Raw genomic sequence first — 10,522 nt, forward strand, 5'->3', positions numbered from 1 at the left:
ATTCCAGGTCGATAACGGTTTGTAATCGTGCCGTGCCATACCAGGCTCCAGTGGAAACACAACTGGAATTGTTCCTTACCATTCTAAAAACCGTTCAGCCCGACGGTGGAAAAGCAGCTTTAGCGCCCATCTACACGGAGACGAGTTTAGCTGTAACGCATGACTTTTGTATCATATAGGCGTTTCGTCCAGATGGATCCGGCGTTTTCAGAAGGTGAAATCAATATTTTTTGAACAGCCTATCCATATACTTTGTGAAACGATGTCATCACCCCACGCATCGACCCTAGTCAGACACCGCTAACAGCACAAAACAGCAACAACAACAACAATAGCGGACTAAATACTGTTCGTGCTGCAGAAGATACTGAGCCAAAATAAAGCATTATTTCTAAGCTTTACTAAGGTTTGTAAACAGCGCGCAAGGTTTATGCGCATGCTCCAAGTCTTATCCTCCATTTTTAGTGTATCCCTGTGGCAGAATTACAGCGCCACATACTGATCTGGCATGTATACTACATTGTTTTGAGTCGGTTTCAGTAGTAGTCTGTGTATGCAGATATTTCTTGAGACCAAGAAAAAAAAAAAGATCGGACAGGGAAAGCTCTGGCTTTGTGTGGATGTAGCCTTAGTTTCCACCAAAGCTTACTCTATTTTGCCTTTAGATTATTAAACTATTATGCTGCCTCAAAAGTCTGCCCAAAATCAGTTTCGTGAGGTGCCTTCATGCGCAAATGCTGCCTACGAAGTACGAACAAGTCAGCTGCCTAAAGGCCCAGATATACTTCAAACGAAATTGAAGAACAAACTCATGTGACGTCATTTCGAACAAAATCAGGCCAAAACGAAGTTCATTTTGTGTTCTTTTTGGAAGGTCGAAACGGCTTGCTAAAGCGAACTTTCAGGAAAAGTTCGCTCCAGCTGCAAAACACCTTCATACTACCACTGGTCAGTGACAATAACGTAACAGGAGGTGTGCGCTGAAGCTCCGCCTTCACTCGCGTGGAACTCTTCTCTGACTCATTTCGTGTGTATGAGTTTGTTGAGGTAAGAGCTTTGCGGGTGAAAACATGAACACACTGCATAGCCGCTTTATAGAACAAAATAAAGTTGTGCTTCTGATAAAATGAGGCACTGAAACTGTTTTTCATGTTTGATACTGTAAATCTGTTTGCCTTTAAAGGTGCCCTAGATTCAAAATTTGAATTTACCTTGGCATAGTTGAATAACAAGAGTTCAGTACATGGAAAAGACATACATTGTGTTTCAAACTCCATTGCTTTCTCTTTCTTATGTAAATCTCATTTGTTTAAAAGACCTCCGGAAAACAGGCGAATCTCAACATAACTATAATTATGTAACAGTCGGGGTGTACGCCCCAATATTTGCATATGCCAGCCCATGTTCCCAACATTATGAAAGGCATTAGACAAGGGCAGCCAGTAACGTCTGGATCTGCACAGGTGAATCAACAGACTAGGTAAGCAAGACCAACAGCGAAAATGGCAGATGGAGCAATAATAACTGACATGATCCATGATAGCATGATATTTTTAGTGATATTTGTAAATTGTCTATCTAAATGTTTCGTTAGCATGTTGCTAATGTACTGTTAAATGTGGTTAAAGTTACCATCGTTTCTTACTGTATTCACGGAGACAAGAGCCGTCGCTATTTTCATTTTTAAACACTTGCAGTCTGTATAATTCATAAACACAACTTCATTCTTTATAAATCTCTCCAACAGTGTAGCATTAGCCGTTAGCCACGGAGCACAGCCTCAAACTCATAGAGAATCAAATATAAACATCAAAATAAATACTTTACTCACATAATTCGAAGCATGCATATAGCATGCATGACGAACATCATGTAAAGATCCATTTGAGGGTTATATTAGCTGTGTGAACTTTGTAAATGTGCTGTAATATAATCGAGAGCTCGTGTGGCAGGGAGCACGCGAATTAAAGGGGCGGCGCGCTGAAAAAATCAGTGCATAGTTAATGATGCCCCCAAAATAGGCAGTTAAAAAAATTAATTAAAAAAAATCTATGGGGTATTTTGAGCTGAAACTTCACAGACACATTCAGGGGGACACCTTAGACTTATATTACATCTTGTGAAAAAGCATTCTTGGGCACCTTTAAGCAATCTATTGAATAAAGTGCTATATAAATAAACACAATTGGAGTGCTAATTTGCAGACGCTTTTTATGCTTTCTATAAAAAATGCTTGCTGTTTTCTCATTTTTGTTGTGTTTATTTTGTTACTGAGAAGAAAGTGCATGGCACATATTTACATATTCATCTAAATGCCACTCTCAGCAGTGTGGGTGGCCTCAGATGTTCGATTACAGTATATCGCTGGTCACGCATTTCGAACTTCGTTTTACCCCTAAACGAAGAACGAAAAAGAACTTTGTTTGAAGTATATCAGGGCCTTAAGTTTTCAGACGCAGCCCTAATGAACCACATGGCAAGAACACATGAGTGGATCACATGAATGGAATAGGGAATCACATGACAAGAAACTATAAATAAACTTTAAAATAAGAGACATGAAAACATGAACGTGAAACCAAAAAAAAAACGTGACATTGAGCAAAAAGTTGTGCCTCTTAATGTTTTTGAGGAAAACTTGATACGTTTTTAAAGATTCTTAAATTTGACATAGAAATCTTTTGTAATAACATAAAAGTAGTTTGATCAATTTAACACATCCTTGATGAAATAAAATTAATAATTTCATTTAAAAAACTAACCTACTAACATTGAAAAAAACCTAGCAAGACAAAGTAGCTACCCATCTTAATCCAAAATCTTATAAATATCTTTTCCATCACAGAGAGCAAACAATATATTATTTGAGATGCGATGGAAATTACATTGTAGTTGAAATATTCATTACTTCAGAGGGGGAAATTCACAGAATTCTCCTGTGATATATGTATATACTCTGTATGTTGGAAATTGTTAAAGGACAAATTAAATAAACTACTGTAGTGAGAGTGCGAAAAGTGTTTATTTTCCAGAAATCCTCAGGGGCAAAAGTGCCCATAGTTGAAGAAACACCCACGTATGAGTCAAAAACTACACTGGTGATTAAATACCATCCAAAGAACATTCTCACTGTTAAACTATTACCTAAAGCCCAGTCATTCCCCAGACATGATGAATGACACAGGTGGAGAGTCATTTAGTCAAGTGCTACACCAACTAATGTTCAAGTTTTAAACTTCACAGTGATTTACTTGTCTTGTTAATTATGATAACACACATACATACACAACACAGTGACTCCTGCACAAATTAGAATTTTTTACTAGTTTGTATTACCTCTCCGTGCAGTTATTTATAAAGATCATTTGTCTGTTCACATATTTTTAAGAGCGCCATCATTAAGCATGTCCAGCTTTTATTTGGGGTTGCGTTGAAGTGTATGCTCGGTAAAAACGATCAACTAGAAACACTCGATAATTTTTCAGTTATTTATGGGGTCATTACAACTGCTTTCACCTGTTCCCAATAAACTCCTGTGCCTGCGTGTGCTTATAAACATGAAATATCATGTCACAGTCAATGGGTCAAGCGTAGATGAATTAATTAGAGCAAAGAAAATATGATCACATCGAACAATCACAGGAGAAAGTGGGGCAATCGAAGGGAGAAAGAAAGAGTTCTCCAACTAGTTTCAGGGTAATTATGTGTGTGCTGGACATATGTGTACACTGCTAATTTAAATAGTGATATGCTATCCATAATATGCCTAATAAATAAGACATAGAAGGTAGTTACGTCTATACTGTTTTTTGATCCAGGAAGCTGGTAATATATAGAAGTAATTGCAGCCATATCTACTGGACAGCCATAATAATGTAAAGAATACTTAATCTGATTGGTCAGGCTATAGCTATGTATATTATATATTACACCAGGGTTTTATAACGCTTTACAACATAATTGAATACATTACTAATACTATTACACTCTAAATTACTGTAGGTGTCATTAATGAATAAATATCTTTTTTTCACACATTTGCCCTTATTGGTTAATGTTAATTCATGAATATACTCTTTCCATTGTTATGTCATGACAGTTCCTAATGATGCCACATAACCTCCTACATATATATATCAAAAAGTGATGAAAAAAAGCAATGCTATTAAGATGGTCCTAAAGATCATGATTTAAAATCATGGGGTGAGAGTGGGGATTATTTAGAGATGTTCAAAGTCTGTTATACTTTCAAATCTGACATCTTGGCTTTACCCATCACTTCTCAACTTAGCAGCCAGAGATGTAAAGAAGATAGAGAAAGAAAGAGAGACAGAGAGTCTAAATCAAAGTCAGAAATCTCCTCCCACCTGTTATCACCCGTGTGGGTGGAGTACACATGAGCGCGCACACACACACACACACGCATGTGCTGAAGCTCACAGTCTCCAGGGTGGGAGCTTGTAATTCTGTTTAATCAAATGCCAAAAAACTCTGACTCAGAGAGAATGAGGAGGAGAGAGATTGACTAGCGAGGGAAATAGAGGGAGAGACAGACGGTTAATATTCGTGTGCATGCCCATAAGGCAGTAAACTGCGTGTTCTGAGGTCAATGCACTGAACAGCGGGTAAATTTATAGTATATTTCCACTATAAACTACTTTTTTTTTTACATATTAACACAGGCATAATATGTAATTTATCGGCAGAGTGTTAAGATTTTACAATGGTCACATCCAGAACAAGATTATGCATGTTATTAATTGTTTTATAAATGGTACACTTTTGTATTTTTAAGGCGGTCAATTTAACGTGCTATTCTAGTTATTAAAGGTGCCCAAGAATGCTTTTTCACAAGATGTAATATAAGTCTAAGGTGTCCCCTGAATGTGTCTGTGAAGTTTCAGCTCAAAATACCCCATAGATTTTTTTAAATGAATTTTTTTAACTGCCTATTTTGGGGCATCATTAACTATGCACTGATTTTTTTCAGCGCGCCGCCCCTTTAATTTGCGTGCTCCCTGCCACACGAGCTCTCGATTATATTACAGCACATTTACAAAGTTCACACAGCTAATATAACCCTCAAATTGATCTTTACAAGATGTTCGTCATGCATACTGTATGCATGCTGTGAGTAAAGTATTTCTTTTGATGTTTATATTTGATTCTCTATAAGTTTGAGGCTGTGCTCCATGGCTAACGGCTAATGCTACACTGTTGGAGAGATTTATAAAGAATGAAGTTGTGTTTATGAATTATACAGACTGCAAGTGTTTAAAAATGAAAATAGTGACGGCTCTTGTCTCCGTGAATTCAGTAAGAAACGATGGTAACTTTAACCTCATTTAACAGTACATTAGCAACATGCTAACGAAACATTTAGATAGACAATTTACAAATATCACTAAAAATATCATGCTATCATGGATCATGTCAGTTATTATTGCTCCATCTGCCATTTTTCGCTGTTGTTCTTGATTACCTAGTCTGTTGATTCACCTGTGCAGATCCAGACGTTACTGGCTGCCCTTGTCTAATGCCTTTCATAATGTTGGGAACATGGGCTGGCATATGCAAATATTGGGGCGTACACCCCGACTGTTACGTAACAGTCGGTGTTATGTTGAGATCCGCGTGTTTTCCAGAAGTCTTTTAAACAAATGAGATTTACATAAGAAAGAGAAAACAATGGAATTTGAAGCCTTTTAACGTTCTTTAGGACCAGTAAAATGGTTGTCATAATATTTCACTATATAAATGAGAACATTTGCCCATCGAAAGTATAGCCAAACCTAAACACACACACACACCTGAAACCAATTAGTTGTCAAATTAGCATGTTGTTCACAAGATGGTAGCCACCAAACCAGCACCTAACCTATAGGATGGATGGATGGATGGATGGATGTGACCTACAACATATACTTTTCAGCTGGATGCTAACCAAAATAAAGAAAAGGAAAAAAAACGTTGATTCCCAAAGTGGCTGAAGTCAGTAGTCAAGGGAAAGTTACTAATATCTGCTCAAATTCTGCTTCATCACAGTTGTTTCTATGAGCGAAGTAGACGAAATGCCCTTTAACTGCCCCACCGCAAATCACTTTGGATAACAGTGTGTGCTAAATGACTAAATCCACAATGCACTCACTTATCAGCACAAATGGTATGGCTTCTTTTAGACAGTGGCTTGACAGTGATCTCTACAGCCCCCAGGCAGTGGCACTGGAGCTGAGAGGTGCTTTCGGCTATCATTAAAAGAGCTAAATCATGAATATGTCAATTCTCTGCTTGTTAAGAAGTTTAAGGAGAACTGAGACATTAAAAAGAATCTATCTTCTTTATGGTCATGAGCTTTTTGTTGTAAGCTTCTCCTCCAAAAGGGCATCTCAAGGTTCAGAATACATTATGCATGGGATGATTAATGGTGCTTGGTAATATGAACATTACTATTATAACTGTTTATACTTAGGATTGGGTTTGAACGAATATTAAACTTTGTTGCGTACCTCAAATGGAGGGACACAAGTTTTATTTGAGGACCAGAATATCACTGAGACATCCTAGCTCACATTTTCTTCACAAAATGTAAAAACGTAAACTTTTCTTTCCTTTCGAGACTCAATTAGATGCCCCATACTACACCCTTTGTGATTATGCCAACATTGCCCTCAATTTGGGAGTTTTAGTTTACCAAAAGTGTTTATGTTTGGCTGTAGTTATACCCTGACACAGCAGTAATATTTCATTTGCAAACTTCTGGCTGAGATGAAGTTGAATTTTTCATTTGTGCCAAGTGATGGATGCTACGTTTACATCAGAAAACATGAGAATTGATGGAAAACCCTTTTGTAATGTAAATATAGAAATCTTCAGCTGCAGGAATAAATGTATTCATTTTATTAATCTCTATTTTTCCTGATTTCTCTCGGACCCCCCTCCCCACCCCCCTAAGAAAAATGGCTGCTAATGCAAATGTCACAAGCAGCTGCCAAAAGCTTTCAAACCTGCGTTACAGATTCTTTCATCTCGTCTTCCCAATTTCTGTTCGCTTCTCATCTCATCTCCTCTCCTCTGGTTTTGGCTGCTGTTTAATAAACCTCTGATTCATTCTGCAAGCTCTCCGTCGGCCCCCGAACACCTGCAGCACAGCCTTTCCACAGCAAAAGTGTGTGCATCTGAGAGAGAGAGACAGTGAGAGGCAGAGAAAAAGGGAGCGCAGATACAAATACCACTTAACATAATTACCACTGTCCATGGGAATTCAAAATTCGTGGCCAGAGCCAAATTCTGCGTATCTAAAAGAGGTTTCGCATTCGAAGAGAATATGTTCAGTGTGTCCAAACTGCCGTTTCCCTCCGGGCTCCTAGAGGAACAGAGTGAGACACATCTACACACACAAAATAAGATGTTTCAAATGAGTTTCACTCCCCTTTGTGGCATCTAGTGTTTTGTTGGCCAGCAGCAGAGAGGCTCTTGAGATCGCATAAATGTAACCAGTCTGTTTCTGTGGTGGTCTGAGACCACGGATACATGTTTGGCAGTTGAGCACTCTAATTTTGAGCCTAAAAGCAGCAGTGCTTTCAGGCAACAGAAGAGCATATTATCCAGTATCTGAGAGCACTCCTCTACCTCCACACACACACACACACACAGCACGGAGCGGACAGTGTGGGTAACTGATGATAGACTTCAGCTCCGCAGCCTCAAATCCATATGTAGGGCCACAGCCGGTCAGCCAAGGCTGAAATTGCAATTAAACAGTAAATTGCAACTAGAATTGCTGTGGTTTGTGTGTGGTTTTAACTTTACTGTAACTTTGAACGGAAACTTTGCAATAACCTTCAAAAGCGACCTGTGGGACAATCTGGGGCGAACTTTAGCCCACAATTTCTGTGTTAACGCAAAGGGTACACACATTCAAGATACACCATTTATCAATGAACAAGAAAGCACAAAGCCTATTTGGAAAATGAAACAGGAAACAGGGAAACCTTCAGCAAGAAATACTCTTTCTCCTTGAGAAAACATACTGCGGCTGAATTATTCAAAGGGTTGAGGTACAAGCAGTCACCAGAGTGTCAATGTTGATAAAACATAGAACAAAATGTATTTGTACAACTAATTCAAAAACTTTGAAGTGATGATCATAAAGATTAGGAAAAATTTAGGTTTTGATGGTTAGCTTACTAATTTAACGCAAGATTTGTGAGGATGATTTTTTCAGGTTTGTGAGGAAGATTTGTATTGATGACATCAATTGCCAGGCCTGTGGAAAAATAACGAGAGCATAAATAATAATAAATACATAGAGGTCACATACAATAATAAATTTAGAAGTCTTGACATGAAATCTTAATTATTTTAGTCTAATGATTGCCATAGTTTTAAAATTTTTCCTTCAGGTTTATACTCAATGGTGGTTAGAAAAAGATTAAAATATTTAATTTCATTTCATTTAAATATTTTGATTTACTACTACTACTACTACTAATAATAATAATAATTTTGCTTTGTAAAAAGTAAATATTCTTTAATTTAATTGTATTAATTAAATATATTATTAAATTATTTTATTCAATTTAAACATTTAATAAGTAAATATATTCCAGTTAACATTTTATACATATTTATAATTCTTCTTTCTTGCACTATATTAATGGGTTGTTATACTGTACCTGAAAATATATGTGACCCTGGGCCACAAAACCAGTCATAAGTCAGTATATTTGTAGCAATAGCCAAAAATACATTGTATTGGTCAAAATTATCGATTTTTCTTTTATGCCAAAAATCATTAGGATATTAAGTAAAGATCATGTTCCATGAAAATATTTTGTAAATTTCCTACCATAAATAAAAAATTTATTTTCGTGAGTGGATATGCATTGACTTCATTTGGACAACATTAAAGGCGATTTTCTCAATATTTTGATACATCAATGGAAAGATTATTTATTCAGCTTTCAGATGATGTATAAATCTCAATTTCAAAAACATTTATGCTTATGACTGGTTTTGTGGTCCAGGGTCACAGCAGGGTCAACTTTTATATTTTAAGAAGGCAATCCCTCACAAGGGGGTCATCATTTTTGTGGGTCCATGGCATTAAAGAATTTCATTTAGATTTTCAGTATTCAGTATTTGATTTAAGCATCGAAACATCTCAACTCGTGCGAATAAACAGTATGTGACTGTCTGACCGGATGCCATGAATTCCAATGAACAAAAGATCATGAAAGAAGCCAGAAATAAATATAGCTGCAAGCAGCGATGATGGGCCCAAGCCCCGGCGCCACCACGGTGGCTTTAGGGCAACTGTGCATGATGGGCAATATGCATTTAAATTGGGTGAATATAAAATGATTATGTAAATATATGAGACTTGGGAAAATATCCATATGTGTACCGAGTTTCATACATATACGTGGTAGTATGTATCCAAGATTTCAGATTCCATTCAAGGGGGCGCCCCCGAAGCCTTGACTAAAAAGAAAAATCCTAAGGAAAACAACAGGGCCTTAATTGGACCCTAATTATGTACATTGTTTAACACTGTAGCCTCGGGCAACCCATAATACCTTCCCGTCATTTGTTCTATATGAGAGGCTATTTTGTTCATTATTCAAAGAGTAGTAAAAGCTCTCAGTGTTGAGCTCCTTTACCGGGGATGCAAACAAGAACATCACACGACTGTATGGGTGAAAATGCAAAAACAAACTGATTGTTAATTAAGACTGCGGCTTAAAGACATAATCTCCTTCCTGTTTGAAGAAGCATGAATGATAGCAAATAAAGTTAGAAGTTTGTAATAGGGTCTACAATTGATATCTATATGATAATTAAAACATTATAATCCCATAATCATGAGACTGTTTGCATTAGAAGTTTCCTTAAGAGACATGATGCTAATGCATGATGACTTTGCCTTCTGTGATTATGATGCTACAAGTATCTATATGATAACCCACAACTATGGATCAAATCTACATGGGGGACAGCAAACTGTAACCATATTGGTCAGTGTCTGAGGGACTTCAGAGTGGCGTGACTAAATAAGATATGCACACAGATGCGCGTCCACACAGACACGTGCATATTAACATATCACGTACATATTTCATGAGGAACATGCTGTATTTGTCCTTCCTGCGCTCGATAAATGTTACATGAGATCTCAGTGCTCCCTAATCAGAGCCTGGGCTCCATACATATTCATACCGGGAGAGAAATTTACATGACCTGGAATCACATGCAGAAAAACGTTATTGTGTTTACACACAAGCTCTCTGTTGTAAACAATTCCCTCACTGCGGTTCTACAGAATCGCAGATAAGATCCACACGCGTACTTTGGCAGTTAAAGCACTCTTGATGCTGTTAAGGGGATAATCTGATGCTGGAGACGAGGCTGATGAGAGGATCCATTAATCTGCCAGCGTTAGTTGTGAGATGCTGGAGGCACTTTCCCTCTATCAGGTTTCCTGCATTTAACACACAACTGTGTGACAGAAGTCTATTATTAC

The 10,522-nt window shown here is 37.4% G+C and overlaps 1 long non-coding RNA gene across 1 annotated transcript in view; it reads right to left on the reverse strand.

The window, feature by feature from the left end:
* Positions 1 to 7,354, reverse strand: part of LOC125272489 — a 45,835-nt gene extending 38,481 nt beyond the window's left edge. Inside the window, exons 1-2 of the long non-coding RNA XR_007185855.1 lie at positions 7,246 to 7,354; positions 7,005 to 7,175 (exon numbers count right to left, since the gene is read on the reverse strand). This is a non-coding gene — a long non-coding RNA (uncharacterized LOC125272489). The remainder of the gene's footprint in view (positions 1 to 7,004; positions 7,176 to 7,245) is intronic.
* Between the last annotated feature and the right edge of the window lie 3,168 nt (positions 7,355 to 10,522).

This window comes from Megalobrama amblycephala, linkage group LG7 (genome assembly GCF_018812025.1).
Source record: "Megalobrama amblycephala isolate DHTTF-2021 linkage group LG7, ASM1881202v1, whole genome shotgun sequence".
Taxonomy (NCBI): Eukaryota; Metazoa; Chordata; class Actinopteri; order Cypriniformes; family Xenocyprididae; genus Megalobrama; species Megalobrama amblycephala.